This window comes from Meriones unguiculatus, chromosome 18, assembly GCF_030254825.1.
Source record: "Meriones unguiculatus strain TT.TT164.6M chromosome 18, Bangor_MerUng_6.1, whole genome shotgun sequence".
Lineage (NCBI taxonomy): Eukaryota > Metazoa > Chordata > Mammalia > Rodentia > Muridae > Meriones > Meriones unguiculatus.
The window spans coordinates 48576544-48592261 of NC_083365.1; the positions used below are offsets into that span (position 1 = coordinate 48576544).

General features: G+C 43.1%; 1 protein-coding gene across 17 annotated transcripts in view; it reads right to left on the minus strand.

Annotated features, from left to right (window-relative positions):
- Phf21a (PHD finger protein 21A) overlaps positions 1-12646 on the minus strand; it is a 183770-nt gene extending 171124 nt beyond the window's left edge. For 6 of the 17 annotated variants that reach the window (XM_021639309.2, XM_021639310.2, XM_021639308.2 and 3 more), the window contains exon 1: positions 12106-12645. The gene's annotated coding sequence lies outside the window, so the exon portion shown is untranslated. Of the gene's footprint in view, positions 1-5608; positions 5719-5896; positions 6292-9026; positions 9227-9820; positions 11225-11264; positions 11288-12105 lie in introns of those variants that run through there. The other 11 variants (XM_021639314.2, XM_021639306.2, XM_021639307.2 and 8 more) reach the window with 6 other exon arrangements.
- Positions 12647-15718: the final 3072 nt, after the last annotated feature.

Consider the following 15718-nt stretch of genomic DNA (forward strand, 5'->3'; position numbering starts at 1 on the left):
CTAAAGAGGGTCATTATTTACAATACTACTGAACTTGGTTTAAAATTCTACTTTGCAAGTAAGGAGTGAATGCTTGAAAAGAGACTACCACTTTGAAAAGAACAAAATCGAAAGGTTCATCTAAAAATACACCTGCTATCTTTGTAAGTGGCTTCCAGAATAAATTATAAAGTTTAATTTTCATATAGTGTCTCCTAAATACAGTCAGAAAACAATATTGTCACTTTACGCTGAGTTTTTAGAAATGTTTTAAAAGTAATGGTGGCTGCAAATAAAGCCCTTGGGATACTTTTTGTCCCATGGGGAACAGTCAGTACTGTGACATTAGGTTTATAATCAAACATTTAAGCCTTACCCATTTCTCTTCTTCTAAGCCCTTTCCCACTCTCTACATGAACCTTATTTTCAAAAACAAGCTGGTCTTTATACAGCCACCTTTCTGAAAGGGGAAACTTCCAAAGTGTATTGCTCTATAATTCACTCATTCTTAGATGTGTGACACATACATATATGCAAATACACAAAAAACAAAAGCAGGGGGAAACTAGGAAAACTTTAACTTCTACTCTTTACAGGCATGTTGCTCTAATGACTTTTGTAACCAAGGCTGCTTTCAGAGTATCTCTTCAAAGAAATGATACTTAACTACTGCTCTAAAACGTCCACAAGTTACATAAAGATTGAAATCGTAAATGTAAACAATCTGTATGTACCAAGAAAATTTGTAAAGTGTCCCACACTAAAGTGTCTACTGGCAACCTTCATAGATGTTAGGCCACATCCATGCCGCCTGAGGCACCCTGCTCAACCATGACACGGGCACTGGCCCATACCGAGCTTCCCTCCATCCTGAGCTCCCTGTGCAGTCAACAGAACACAATCACCACAAGTCTCAAAATGACCCAGAGCTGGAGGGGCCATTTCAGCACATTACAAACTTCTTTAGAAACTCTTTTTCTTAAGTTTCTATGGGAAGCACATAGTTTGGACAACATTCTACATACTTCAAAACAGGGGCTCAGGGATGAAATAGCGGACTGAATGCAAGCTGCAGCATTTGCCATCCACCTGACTTCAGGAAAACGCTTACTTCCATACCTCTAAAGTGGAGGTAAGAGAACCACAAGTCAAGTATTTGTGAGAATTAAAACTCACCAAGATATTTCTGTGTGAAGTCTTATTAGTGCTACATACACATACACAATGATAAATATGAAAACATAACCCAGCAACATACATTGACGTGCGCTCAGCATTAACACGTGAAAACATTTCTTCCAACATAATGGCTGAATTTAAAACATTACAACCTGTTGGTACATTTCTCATGTCTACATTACAGGGTATACACAGATAAGTCAGTGTATTTACTATCAAGCACAAACTATCAATTGTGTCTAAAAATATAAAGAAACTCCGCAGAACTAGGGACAGTGGGTATACGCCAATAATCCAGTACTTAAGAAGCTCCAGGAAGCCAGGGCTACACAGCAAGAATATCTCTCACAAAAACTTGTCTAGTGGGACTGGACAGGTGGCTCAGTGGTTAAGAGCACTGGCTGCTCTTGCACAGAGCTCATGTTCAGTTCCCACTCAAGACAACTCACATGTGCCTACTCCAGCTCCAACAGACACATTGCCTCCCTGAGCTCCAGGCACACACCATGCAGGCATGTGGCACACACAGGTACATGCTGGCACTCACCCATACAACATTAGATAGATAGATAGATAGGTAAGCAAGCCTTAAACTTGTCTATTGTGGACAGAGTAGATCACTAATTTTTGGTTCATTTCCATTTTAACTCAGACACTTGAAACGTTATAATAATGATATTAATATGACAAATACTTTTAAATACAAATTCAATTCATATATACTACTTTAGTCTATAAAATACATTTCTGAATATTATCCCATCTTGTCCTTTTTTTTTAAACAGCAAGTTCTTATTTATTTTCCACTGGGAAAACTAAACTCCAACCAAGACTGAATTTCCCAGGATATCCCTTATATCATGCAATTATATGACATATAATGGCCTGGGACATTTCACGAAAAGCAGGGAAAACCGTGTTCAACAATTTAAGTGTATCTACAGATTGTACAGTGAAGACAAGTAACCAGCCAGCTTTGCTCTCCTGGTTTTCAGCAGTGTTTCAGGAATTACAGGAATAGATACGGCAGTAAAATTTACAGGAGAATTCATACAAATATGACTGTTTTCTATAGTAGCCCATTAATATCAAAGGCCACTATTCCCCTTATTGCTAGTCATTTGTATTCAACTCTTTGTTATGGCTGAATTTATTCATTTTAATATTAACTTAAAATTACTAGAAAAGAAATAAAACAATTTATAGTATAGAAGCAGATCCCACATATTTTTGACACTTGTAAAAGATCTCGTCCTCCTGTGGGAGGGCAAGGTTAGTAGCAGAGGCAATTGGTACTTGAATACTAAGAGACAGTTTCAGTAAAAAGCTTAGCAGCAGTCTATGATAATGTTCCAAGAAGTCCGTGCTAGGGAAGGGATACCAGTTGAGTAGGGAAAAGACAATTACCTGATTCTTTCATATTCCAACGAAGGCACAATACATGGAATTTGTTTATATTTTTCAGTATTTCTAAGTACCCCTTCCCCAACTCAAAAATCCCTTTCTCATTTCAAACAGGTAAAAGTAAAAATAGCCCCAAAATTCAGGATCCTAGTAAAAGTCAGCAGCTTAAATCAGAGGAAACATGTCAACAGTTAACATGTAAATTCTTCTGACCCTTCACTTTAAGCATAACCCAGCCTTGAAATGACATTTTATCTGGGTGGGGCGCGCGATGTCTCCTGTATCAACCCCTTCACACTGAACGTGGTCAGAGCATTTTCCCTGGTGTCTCACCAGGACACACAGCACTTTTGCAGAGCCTTATTTTTACCAATCAGCTATTTTTATATCCTAACAGTGCAAACATTACTAACATATTTTTTAAAAAGTCACTTTTTTTTAAACTTTCTGAAGTCAAGGTAACACTGCAAGACAGTACAGTAGTGAGCAGGTAGAAGCAAATCCTGCCGATACCCTGCTACTGGCTTATTTGTCCAATTTTGGGCATGTGTCATTTAGGTAGAAACTGAGGTACACAGACCCTTTAGTACACAGCAAACATTCTAAGCCACATCATTGTCATAAGCCAGTATCACAGGCCTTTATCAAGGCCTTTAAAAATCACCTGGGCTTCTGATCAAATCACAACGTAAGAAGTAACACAGGCATTTTCAATAAAAATGGCTGCTGCTAATTCTAAGTGTTTACTGAGCCTTAATCACACGCCAGCACCACGAAGTCTTTCACACCCAGTCCCTACAAAGCCGTAGTAAAGAACCTTCAAATCAAAGTTTTGAAATTTTGTAAATGAAAATCTATACTATTTAAGAATCCTTCCTTTTTTCTCTCCTTTCTGGCTGCATCTTCTAGTATTCAGTCTACACGGATCAGGGTACAGCACTTCTGGAACAGGGGCAGCAGTGAGATCCTGTCTCAAAAAAAAAAGGGGGGGGCGCTGAGGCAGTAAGACACTCAGTTCAAGTCCAGCCTGGACTATACAGAAAGAGTATGCTTCAATAATAATAATAATAATAATAATAATTAATAATAATTCTCCAATTATATCGAATCATTTATTTTCAGGAATTTTTCTCCCAGATAGAATGCACTGAACAATTATTAGAGATACACCTCAAAGCTCTGAATTTAAACACTGGTATAAAAACATGCTACCCAAGCTGAGTGGTGGTACACACATCTGAGCCCAACACTTGGGAGGCAGGGGCTGGTGGATCTCTGTGAGTTCAAGGCCAGCCTGCTCTACAGAGGGAGATCCAGGATAGCCAAGGCTATAAGGAGAAATTCTGCCTCGAAAAACTAAAATAAAGTAACAGCTGAGTAACTGTCCCCACTGGGGTCAAAAGGCATGGCGCATGGCAGGCCTGACAAAGGGGCAGCTACTGCCCTCAACAGAAAGCAATGATGGTAGACTTCTGAACTAACCTATTCCAACATACACACAAAAACTACTTACAATTTCCAAGTCAAGTTTTGAAAATGTTATTGTGCATTTAAATCTTTCAGAAGCCAATAAGAGCACTGTGGTAAAGCATAACACTAAACTGTTTATAAAGTCTCACTTTACATTTTTAGAGGCAGACTAATCATGATTTTATTAATATAACCTAACAAAAATAAAGTTCTTAAAGTCTTGGGGACCTACGCATAAAATGGAGTAGACAAGAAAGAAGAGTGCTCAGTGCTTTTATACCAACTACATGTCCCAGCATGCAATGCTCTAATCTGAAGTTTAAAAACTGCAGTGCACCCTGGGACTTGTAGTGAGTAAACCAGCTTTTCACAGCAAGTTTCATGAAAGTCTGAACTATGGAGCACAATCTGATTAGGTCTTATTTTCAGGGTCTAATCAAATTCTGATCAAATTTGTTTGTTCTCTGCTCTGGTACTGCTTCTCCACTACATACTAGAAAAAGTATCAATTAGCATTAGTATTTCCCACTAGAAAAACCTTATAAAGCACAAAATGCTTTAAAAATAAGTACTATGATAAAAATGTGATCTTATACTTTTTAAAATAAGTTTTGTTGGATCAGTTGCAACATTTTATCATCTCTCCTCCTCCCCACAAAAAGATGTTTTTGTTGTACTATGTCTCCTTTAACAATTATTCAAGCTATATTTTTAAATATTTTTTCTTGAAATTTTTCACAGCCAAGCATTCACTATACTCTAGGATTGCCCACTAGGAAATATATTCTTAGAGTAATATGCACACATATCCTTACAACAAAACACCTTTCTTTGGTCAAATCCTTGCTTTACAGTTATGCCTACTGCTCATCACCCCTAATTCTATTCACACATTTCTGAAAACTCTTAGAAAAAAATTCCAACTGTAGGCCTAATTCTCTCATTCACAGATATCTTTTAAAAATACAAAACTTTGCTGGGCAGTGATGGTACAGGCCTTTAATCCCAGCACTCGGGAGGCAGAGGCAGGCGATCTTTGTGAGTTTGAGGCCAGCCTGGTCTACAGAGCCAGTTCCAGGACAGCCAAGGCTCTGTAACAGAGAAACACTGTCTTGGAAAAAAAAAAAAAGAAGTTTTTATAAGCTACTAATACCATTTCCAAACCAAAAATATCTGAACTGTACTTTATGTACACACAGTCCCTACTGATATCCCTATTCTCTCCAAGACTCTGGAAGGAGGCAGAGAAAAACCTGAGTACAGCCTGCATCAGGAGGCCTACCACAGGTGGCGGGTTATTTTCAGGCAACAGCACCTTCACAAACATGCTGCGGAATACGGTCCAAGAAGCTCCTAACAAGGAGAGATAAGCTGGCGTGCAGATTAACACAATCCAGCTAAAAGTCACCTGCAGCATGTGCTAACACATTTCACCATAAAAGTGACAGGCTACTGAAGTATCTGAAGCTTCATCAATACAACAAGACATAAGGCCAGAGATAGCAGTTGCCATGGTTACTATCACCTACTTTTATCATGAAATTACTGTCATTACCCTGAAGTTTAGGGTACTTACTTAAATGTTAAAAAGAAGAGTTCAGTGTTCTGTCCAGGGAGAAAAATCAGGTGCTGTGTGATTTGTAAGCATGCCACTTTGGAAATGCACATGGTTAGCAACACTTGGATCTGCAGCAGGAAAAAAAAAAATCAATTCCTTTCTGCTGCTCCTGTTCCTCAAGCACTGACAGTTTGTATTTTCAATGCAGCCAAAACAATAAAACAAAACCCATCCTTTTGGCTTCTGTGTCTGACTTATGTTTTTCCCCTAGACCCACAGAGTCAAAATAAAACTATTAGGTCCCACCTCCTCCAATCTCCATATAACTGGTTTGACTTCTCTTCTTCATTAAAAAGCAGAAAAATGTTGCTTTAGTTCATTCCAAAATGTAGAAGAGTTTCCTGAAACTAGACATGAACGTATGGAGAGGAGAGGAGAGGGACTTGCAGAGTGCTGGAGAGAAAGGGGAGGGGATGGATTCAAAATGCAGAGTCTGTGAATCAAAGCTACTCCAGCAAAGCACGCAGTCTCTACATGGGAAGATTCACCACCACCCTAGTCAGGTGCCCCAATAACAAAGTTGTTCTTCAAAGTCTATCCCAAGATGGGCATGGTAATTCATGCCTGCAAGCCCTGCACTAAAGAAGCTGAAGCAGGGTTAAAAAAAAAAAAAGGCTAGTCCAACATTGATACAAATGATAACTATTCAAAGATTTAATATACATAAAAATGATATAAAAGTATAAAAAGTACGGCTATATATACATAGAAGCATATAGAGGAAAAATGTGCTCTTTAGGAATAATTATCTGGGGGTAAGATGGCTTAGTGGTAAGAACACGGCCGTTTCTGCAAAGGATATGGGTTCAGTTCTCAGCTCCCACAGCAGCTCACAACTGCCTGTACCTCTGGCAACAGGAGACCTTATACCGGCCTCCTCAGGCACCATGTATGCACACGGTACACAGACATGCATGCAGGCACCCACACACACATATAAAATAATAATAAACCTTTTAAAAAAGAAATAATTAAAAGCCAGGCATGGTGGCACATGCCTTTAATCCCAGCACTTGGGAAGTAGAGGCAGGTGGATCTCTTGTGAGTTCGAGTCCAGCCTGGTCTACAAAGGGAGCTCCAGGACAGCCAGGAAACCCTATCTAAAAAAAAAAAAAAAAAACTTAAAAAAAGAAAGAATGAATTGGGTTTAGGGATTTAGCTTGGTAGTAGAGCTCTTTGGGGGTGGGGGGGTAAGCAGCAGCAAAAAAAAAAAAAAATTATCTACAGTAAGTCTGATGCAGTATTAAAATACTACCACTTAAAAATTAAATCCCAAAGCACCAAAAACTATACTCCCGGTAAGGGTAATGTGATCAATACAGCTATGCTTCTAAAGTCTTAGGAAGGCATGAAAATCCACAGGCAAATGCTCCAGAAAAGTCAGCATAAACCCAGCATAAAACAACAGGAAAACTCAAATGCTTCATCTACCTGAACAGACACATAAAGGAATTTCAGCAGAGGTCGGAGACCTAACACTTTAATCTCTTTCCTTCTCCTTTTGAATAAAAGCCTTCATCAAGAAAACACTAAGTATAAAAAAATTTTAACGCATACTGATGTAATTTAACCTCAATATTTCTTCATCAAAAAAATAAATAAATAAATAAATAGCATCAGTGTTCACCGTGGCATAAAAAGTTGCCATCATTTATGACAGGTTTCCTTTTTATCTAAACAGTTCAATGATTTCCTCACCCTTCCCGATAACAAGTTTCTATATTTACTTTTTAACTCAGGCTACTTCATGAAGAGTCATTTATAAAATTCAGAATATTATACTCCTAAATACAAGGATTCCCAATAAATTCTATTTAACTGTTGAGTTTATCATTCCAAATACGTAAGCAAGGTTTATGAAGAAAGCCACTTTCTGGCTATTTTTACACACGTGTGTATGCACACAGAGAGGATTTAACCCTCTAGAACTAAGTAGTCATTTCCTCATGTAACCTTCTAAAAACAGAAAACAAAAATAATGTATATATTTACTAACACGAATACACAGCGATGTCACTATGAAACAAACTAGTTAGCTTTAGTCAGGAAGCCTTTCTCATAGGGTCAATCAAAACCTTAGCAGGGACCTCTGTTATCTGTCCAGGAACTTATACATTCACTAAAGTCAACCACACTCACACAAGAGAGGAAGACAACTTTTATAGAAGACGTACATTTCACACTGTCTTTGGAAGAAAAAATAATTTTCTTTTAGTTATGGACAACTGCCTAGGCAGCATTTTTTTTTAACAAAAGCTTTAAAACTGTAACAAAGCAGGTCAGTATTTAAAAAGCAAAATTCATAGTGTCCAGAATGTACTTTTAATGCAGTCATTTCCTAACTGATATGGAAGAACTTAGCATTTTAAAGCAGAACTTCGTTCAAGTTTTAATCTACTATCTATCTCATCAACAATGTCTACATAGTTTCTGGCAGTTTACAAAGAACTTCCACAGGTACTACTTAATTTGATCTTACTGAAAAAAAAAAAACAAACATACACACAATACATAACTACAAAATTCAAAGCAGGTCCATCAAATTTTCTATGTGTTTCTAAGTTTTCAAAACTTTGACACAGAACTTTACAAACAATAACACCACTCTATTTTGACTCACAACTAATTCATCTAAGAATCTCAAAGGACCAAGTACTGTGGAGGCCATGAAAACATTAAAGTAGCTACTGCCATCTTTACGCAATCATTGTTAAAAGTTACTAACAGACACACCAGCAAAGATTCATACCCACAGATAGAACTTTCCTTCAGGTTTATATATTCTTCTTGAAACAAGTTCTTACAGTGCAGGCAAGGCTGCCAGTGCCTCTCAGTGTGCTTCCTTCCTAAACCTCCTGGGATTACAGGCCAAGTACTGGAATTTCAGAGCACTCCACTTAATTTCACATATAGTTCAAAAATCACAGTCAACTTAAATACAGCAACCACATCTCTAAGGTTGAATGCCTGTGAAGGCATCTAGATTAAAATCATTGTCCACAGATTGAAGTAGAGGAAGAAACCCCCCAACACACACACACACACACACACACACACACACATACAATATCCCTTTTTCCAAAAACGTCTGTATATCCTATCTATATTAATATCATGTTTGCAAGGCCTAAAGCTTTACATCTTGACACTTATTTCTGTTTATTGCAATGTCAAAGAATTTTTTTCAAATTATGTTCAACACTCCACTTAGCAACACAAACTAACTATCCTTTGAAGGAAAATAATCCTAACGACACCCTATTCCCAGCCCAGCATCCACAGTGCCCAATTTACACTGCACAGTATCACAGGCAGGTACAAAGCAGATTTCAAATAGCAAAGGCAATTTATTAATAGTACTTTAGAGCAGACTTACTCAAAGTCTTCCCGGAACTTTACTCCTGTTCCTTGGCTGAGCTAGAGAGCTTCAATAGGTAGAAAGACCCTCAAAATTAAGAGTCCCTTTAACTTGTTGTAGCGCCTCCTGCTGGATAGTGCTAGAGAGCGTCCAGTAAACAGGACAGTGTTTCTGAAGCAGCTCCTTCTAGATAATTGAACAGGAAAAAGGATGGGCCACTGAAAGCCAAAGGAAATAATGTCCCATCAGTCACTTACAACCCTTCAAAATAAAGTATGGCCCAGGCAGGTGTCTTTTAAATGTATTATTTTTCCTGCTCTATAAAGATTTGCCTGAGTCCAAAGTCTGACCACCTTAAACCTTGTGAAGCTGTCTAAAAACTTAAGTTAAAAATGCCTTTGATAGCACTTTTAAGAGAAAAAAAAGAAAGGAAAAAAAAAAAGACTTTTTATAATAGCCAGCCAGGCAATGCAGTCAAAATGTAAATACTGTGATACCAAAATCAAAAGTCTCAACTAAAGAAAGACCCTGAATAGTTTTAACATGTTAATCAGATGTTTGTGCCTTGAGAATTGTCTGCACTGTCACTAGATTCTTCTCTTAAGGACAGCCGCACACATACTCAAGTGTTGAGTACTGAAATTCTTAATGAGCATTACTACACTAACAAAATTCCTCTTTGCCATCAAAACATGTCTTGAGATTTCTAAATGTATTCTTAGACATTTAAAATGGCCCTCAGTAAGCTAGTGTTAAGCTGACTACAGACTCCATATACAAGTGAAGACAGAAGAAAACAGCAAGGAACTTACCGAAATTAAAATGAGTAACAGTATTCCCAGGAAAAATTCAGTAATGCTTTCCTACAAGGCTGCAAACCAAGTAGACGGTAAAACTTTGAAAAGGGGGGGCCAGCTAACCTTCAAAAACCAATAGGAACGCTGACCTATTTATTCCTACTGCCCCAAAGTGAGAAAACACGAGCCGTAAACACGTAACACACAGACTTTTCTGAAAAGCAGCCTTCCACTCCTTAGCCTCAATTTCAGCCCTCTGCACAGGCCCTCAATAAAGCTACAGATGATGCTGAAGACCTCTCTCTAAAAGACGATACCCCCCCCCCGCTCCGTGCCCCAAAGAACCACCATAGAGTGCCTGCCAAAAGGCTTCCTAGAGTGCACAACAGCTTTAAAGGATAAAGGAAAACAAAACAAAAACCTTTAACCAGCCAAAATGAATCTGATTCTGACATTCAGCTATCAATTATTAATAAATAAATGCCCTTCCCTCTCTAACTTCTTCAGCTCAAGACTCTACATTCCTGATATCTACCATTAAGGAAACGCATAACTGGCATCCCAGCTATGGGGTAAAATCTTAGAAGTCCAAAAACACAGTCACAAAGTTCACTGTCAAGGCCAGCGCCGAGGCCCACACATGCCGAGACCTTAAAATCACGTTTCAGATTCTAGAAATCCGTACTCCCGGAGACATCCTCTAAAAACAACACCGTGTGGACGTGCACGGGGAGATCCTCTACTTCAAGACCTAAACAAAGAATATTTCAACATATGACCGGAATATGATGACACCGGATTCACCCACGAAAACAAAACCTGCCTACCATTAGCCGCCGAACCCTCATCTCAACAACTCAACTACTCAGAAATCTCTCCCGGCACATCTACACCCCACAATCGGCATGTGGCCTCCTCCCGGGGTGCAAGCCGCAAGACAAAGTTGACGGAGACCTTTCTCGCCGGGTGCCCCGAGGTCCACATCAAACCCCTCCCCTGCCAGGGCCACCTTGCAGCTACCCACCATGGCGAGCGTGGTCAAGGGAGGAGGAGGGGGGGGAGAAAGAGAGAGAGAGAGAGAGAGAGAGAGAGAGAGAGAGAAAAAGAAATCCTAACAGCACCGCTCAGCAGAATAAAGAGAGCAGAGAGGGTGACGAGAAGTGTTGGGAACTACGTGCACCGCGGGGCTGGACCAAACGGAAAGAGTCCCACTCCGCGCGCCCCTCCCCCCGCAGCCCGGGGGGAGGGGCGGCCGCGGCCCCTCTCCGAAGGGCTGAGAGTCCCCGGCCCGCGCGGGGTCCCGGGGCGGCGGGCCGGCGGCGGCGGCGGCGGGAGGGCCGCCCCGGGGTGAGGGGTGCAGGCGGACTCCTCGGAATAACAAGTTGCAAGAAGAAGAATAAGCGGAATTTCCCCAACGCTGCTCCGGCCACCCAAGACAAATGCACCAACACACACTCACTCGCACACACTCGGGCCCGGCAGCGTCAGCAGCCGCAGCTTTCTTTTTTTTTAAAAAAAAAAAAAAAAACCGGAGCTCTCAGTCACCAAACAAGATGGTTTTCCAAAAAAAAATAAAAAAATAAATAAAATAATTTTTTTTAAATTCAATAACCATAATAAAAACTTCCCCCCGACAGCATCCCGGGGGGGTGGGGGTGGGGAAGGGGCCCGGGCGACCATCCCCCGGCCGCGGGCACTGGCGGGGGGCGGCCCCGACCCGCGCCCCCCGCCCCCGCGGCCCCCCGGCCCGGCCCCCCGGCGGGACTCTGGGTCGCCCCCTCGCCGCCACCCCCGACGCGCCGCCCCTGTCACCCGCTCCGGCCCTGCACTCAGCGCCCAGGCTCCCGAGGCTGCTCATAAACTTACTTCCAATCTATCCTAGGGAGGGGTGGAGGGCAGAGGGGAGGAAGGGGGGAGACGAGGTATTCCCATTGTCTTTTTTTTTTCCTGGGGGGGAGAGAAATAGGAAAAGGGCACGCAGGGGGGCGCCCCAAAGGGGAAGTTACTGCTGAAACCTCAAGTTGACTGAGGGGTCCTGACAAGAGCACCCCCTTTCCCTCCTCCCTCCCACACACCCCTCCCCTCCCCCTACCTCCCCCCCACAACAAACTCCAAGCAAGCAGCCCCTGCTCCTTCCCAGAGACAAACACCAGAGACAAGACAGAGGGAGAGAAGGAAGGGGGGGAAGGGGGAGGGAGGGGAAATAGAGCTACTCAAGAAGAAAAAAAAAGAGAGAGAGAGAGAGAGAGAGAGAGAGGAGAGTGAGGAAGAGAGAGAATGGAAAAGCTGGGATACTGCACCCTCCTGCTGCTGGCTGGCTGTCCCCCCTGGCAGCTGGAGGCAGGAACTCTGAGCAGGAGAAGCAGGAGGAGGAGGAGGAGGGAACTCTTCTTCATGGGGAGGGAGGGAAGGCTGGAGCTGCTGCTGCTGCTTCTGCTGCTGCTCTGGGCCTCTCGCACTTTTTAGATATTAGTGTGTTAAGATGGTAGGTTGTTCCCTTCTCCCTCCTCCTCCTCCTCCTCTCCTCTCTCTCACTCACTCACACACTCTCTCTCTCTTTCTCTCTCTCTCTGGGCTGTTTCTTTCCTCCTCTTCCCCAGGCGAGGGGGGGGGTGGGGAGGAGGGGGTGGGGGGGAGGAACTGAGCCTCCTCCTCCTCCAGGAGAGACACACACAGGCCCCGGGCCGGAATGGGGCGGGAGGAATCAGAGCAGCAGGAGAGAAACTGTGGGAGACAAACAAGCCCAACTCTTCATCCTCCTCCTCCTCCTCTCAGCAGCAGCAGCGAGCACCACCAGCCCATTCACCACCCGGCCCCGGGCCGCAGCACCTCCGCCGCCTCAGCCCGGGGATCCCTCCGCCCAGGCCCAGACACACTCGCCCGCGCGGGAGCCCGCCGCGCGGCCCCGCCGGCCCGCCGCCGCCGCCGCCGTGCGCGCCCCCGCCGCTCCCGAGAGCCGGGCGAGAGGCGCTGGGGCTGCCGAAGCGGGGACGAGGGAGAGCGGGCGAGCGAGCGGCCGGGCGGGCGGGGGCCGGGCGGAGCTGCACCGCGGCCGGCCCGGGCCGCCCCGCGCCCCGGCGTGGGAGCCCGACGCTCGCGGGAGGCGCGGGGGGACCCCGCGGGGGCCCGGGGCGGCGGCGGGGGCCCGCGGCGGCGCTCGGGCGGGCGGACTACTTGACGTGTCGGTGCGGCGAATTTATTTCACTTTGCCTAAGGAACGGGGTGTGCTGCGGCACCCATTGCCTAGGGAAAAAACCCGGATGTAAAGTGAGTGAAACTAAACTAGAGTGAAGTAGGGCAGCGGCAGCCAAACTCCGGTGCAGCGGCGGCGGCGGCGCTGGGGCCGAGCGGCCGCCAAACTCCGGGCCCGCCGCCGCGCCGCAGCCCCGGCCAGGCCCGAGCCCCGGTCCCCTCCCGCCGTCGGGAGCTGCCGGGGGGCTCCCGAGCAGCCCCCAACTCCCTCCCGTGCAACAGCAGTTTGCAGGGGTGGGGGTGGAAAGAAGGCAGGAGCGAGGAGGAGGCACTGCAATGGGGGAGCGAGTGGTCCAGGCAACAGGAGAAGATGCAAGCTCAAGTCGAATGCAACATGCAATCCCCGGCCACCCCGCCCCCTTTGCAAATAACTACCCTTGAACCACTTTAGTAGCCGTACCGAGTCCCACTCTAGCTCCGGGGAGGGGCGGGGGACGGGGTCCTTCGCTCACCTTTATTTATTGCTGCTTTCTGGCCCCCTCTCCATGTTTTTTATTCCTAAGTTCTTTTGTTCTAAGGGGGATGATGGCATTTACTTTTCTGCTTTGTGTAGCAGGGCAATCACTGGGAATCGGCCACGTATAATCCGGCGGTTTGTCATATTTTATTAGTGAAAGTATTTTATGCCTAGTCCACCTCCAAGGACTGTAACATGGAGAACTGCAGGGGCGGGGGGGGGCGACATCAGAAGAATTCTTGTTTTCAGAGATTTCTTGGAGGGGCGGGGAGGCCCTTTTTTTTTTTTTTTTTTAATCTTTGAGGAGGGCCATTTAAATTATTAAATCGATAGTTTTCAACTTAAAGCTTAATGCTTTTGCACGGGTGAATTGTTGGTTGTAAAATAACCCCCAACCACAATTAAAAAAAAAAAAAAAGTAAAAAAAAAAAAAAAATCTAGCTCTTAAAAAAAAATCCCATCTGGACAGTGATCTCTGTTTTGAGCAGCATGCTGGACTTAACGTGGTGTTAGCCTTCCTATGTTAAATAACAATAAACCTCAACCTCAACGGAATACAAATGGGAGCTGGGGGTGGTTTTGTTTTTAAGGCTCAGCACTTTTGTAGCATCTGCCACTACGCATTTTCCAGGCATTGATTAACCATGCAACTCCCACAGGCATGAAGTCCAGTTTTTGCAGATAAAGAGCAACAGTGGTGAGGTGATTCGCCCAAAGTCAAAGGGAGTCGTTGACAGAACCAGGGGAGAGCCTTGGACTTGATTTGTTACCAGTCACATCTTTTCCATTAAATAATATTTTCTCCAGGAAATAGTATTTAAAAATAAGCGCACATTCTTTATCTTACCAGAGGGGCCTCGAGATCTCTGGATAGGAAGAGATTTCCTTTGAGCTGCAAATTTTAAATTTAGCTTCTCAAGAGAAAGCTTTTTTTTTTAATTCTGATTTCTTTAAAAGTAAAAAAAAAAAAAGAGAGAACTTTATTTTCATGTATAGGCCGTTTAGTAGTAGTTTTACGTTGAGAAGGATTCATGGCAGAAAGTGTAAGAGTTTGAGAGTAAAAATAAAAGTCCCTATTAATGATTCAGGAACTCATAATTCAGTCAAGCCAAAAAGCAGGAGAAGAAGTTGGATGCTAAGACTTGGCTTCAGCACTCTGATATCCGGTGATTTAAGATGGGAGTTGGGGGTTGTCCAACTACCAATGGGCCACTGAATCTAAGGGTGTCATTTCAGATCATACCAACATGTCAACATTTTTTTCGAAGAAGAAGGCAGCCTGAAGTGTTCTTTTGGGGAGGAAAACAAAGGGGGGGAGGGTCATGTTCCAATTGAGCATGGTTGTGTAAACATTGTAAAAGTCCAGATTGTAAATATCCTAGATTTTAAGTCAATCAACGGCTTCTTAACTTTTATTTTCCTGTAACAAAATCCTCCATAGACAACATGTCAACAAATGTCTGAGTGTTCTAATAAAGTTTTATTTGTGCACATTGACATTGAATCGCATGTGCTTTTCATGATATGAAACATGTGTTTTACTTTTTTTAACTTTTTAAAAAATGCGAAATGTTTTTAAAAAAATTTAGATTTTTTGAGACATGGCAGAACCAAGCACTGGGAGGGTGGGTGTCTCTTTTTGTCATCCCTTCTCAGAAGAGCTCAGGTCAAATAGTCACTGGACTTCCAACAGAGAGTGTTCATACAGCAATTGGAAATCAGAATTGTAAAACACCAGATAAGTACACTTTCATTTCCTTTTTGCTGTTGTTGGTTTGGTTTCTGGGTTTGGGATAATTGCTGAGTTTTATTTTGTTGTTTTGTTCTTGAGACAAGGTCTTATGCTGTAGCTCAGGCTGTCTTAAAAAGCATTCTGTAGCTCAGGTTGGCCTCCAACTTGCAGTAATTTACCTGCCTTGGCCTCCTGAGAATTACAATTACAGATATGAGCCACCACTCCTAGTTTCAAATATTTTAACTGTGTAATGTCTAACATTCTTGAGGCTCTCAATATTTATGGAAAAGAACATTCTATCTTGTGATTCTTTGACAGGCAATCTTTCCATTTTATACTCGGAGATTAAAGTATAATGGGATGTGTAAACCTGGTACCTATGAACTTATTTCTCTTTTTCAACTAAGGTACGTTGGGCAAGTGAGTTCAACTCTCACCACCTCAGAAGTCCTCCTCTGTGCTGTGGAGG